This window comes from Trachymyrmex cornetzi, unplaced genomic scaffold (assembly GCF_001594075.2).
Source record: "Trachymyrmex cornetzi isolate Tcor2-1 unplaced genomic scaffold, Tcor1.1 scaffold43, whole genome shotgun sequence".
Classification (NCBI taxonomy): Eukaryota; Metazoa; Arthropoda; class Insecta; order Hymenoptera; family Formicidae; genus Trachymyrmex; species Trachymyrmex cornetzi.
The window spans coordinates 840,614-841,948 of NW_017299069.1; positions in this window are offsets into that span (position 1 = coordinate 840,614).

Sequence of the window (1,335 nt, forward strand, 5' to 3'; positions counted from 1 at the left end):
CCGATCATCCGATTTTAACATTGCCATATAAGGTCATGAAGACGACCCCTCCAAGACAATAACGCTTATGAGTCACACAACACTTCCCATTGTTCGTAACAATATAAAAGCAGCCACCCTCACCGCAGAAACGGGTTTTTTTCATTTTAACTCCCTTAATCTCACGGCAACGTTCCACGAAAAAATAGTTGAATTCTGGATCGTCTTACCAACGATAGCTGAATCAACATTTGGAGTTCTCCGGGTCGAACCGAGAATTCCTAAAATTCGCCTAGCGTTACATACGACGTGACAGAACCAATGGATTACCACACTCAAAATCATCGTCATATAAAAATAGAGATAGTTTTCTTTGATCCTGAAATTTTTGATTTCCAAAAATCAGTTTGCATGATATTAGATATACTTTTTTCTGATTATAATTTTGTTAAGTATTTTTCAGTTTTTCTAAAAATATTAGATATTTCAAAAAATTTTTTTTAAATACATACTATAGGAATAGATTCACAATTTTTTAAATATTGTGCATTTTGTTTATATTTAATTCTTCTCTATAACCGTACGTAATAGTTTTAGAATTTATAAGACAATTACGTTTACGTAATTCTTCGAAACATTTATGCTCTGTATTTATTTGTGAAAAGCTTGACTGAAGATCATTAAATCGTCTTTTAAATTCATCTAAAGCAGATTTATTAATATGTTTTTCAAGAAATTCTTTTAATGAATTCATAAACTATTTAAAGTTCATGGGATAAAGTTATTATGTTATTAGCCTGAATATGGCTCATTTTAATATCGCCATAAAGAGTTGCTACAATCTTTAGTGCGTTATCAAAAAATGAGAACATGTCAGTATTTTCAGTTAAATTAAGTGAAATATTGTTATTAATTATAGTAAAATCTTCTTTCTCTGACTCTTTCAACTCACAATTGTCCTAGTAGTAGGGGATGCCAAGCGGGGATTTTGAGATTTACTCGAGCGCGTCAGAATAACATAAAGGGGGAAAGCTTGCACCCTAATAAGTACCCCCACCACATATTAAACCTCTATATAGAGCCGGGGGTCCAGGGGAGCCCGTCAAATTAGTATCTAACTCGAGCTCGTCAGATTAAGGTATGGTGTGTTAATTACATGTAGAAAAGTGTACATTTCAATAATCTGACGATTTCAGCGTGACATAAGGAAATGGGAGAGTCACAAAGTTGCAAAAAAAAAGATTTTTTGACCCCTTCTTATAGCTAATCCCACCACGCAAACCGTCAGATTAATATTTATCCGTTATCAGAAACACATGGGTCGCTTACACTATTAGTATTTGACACGCTCGAGTA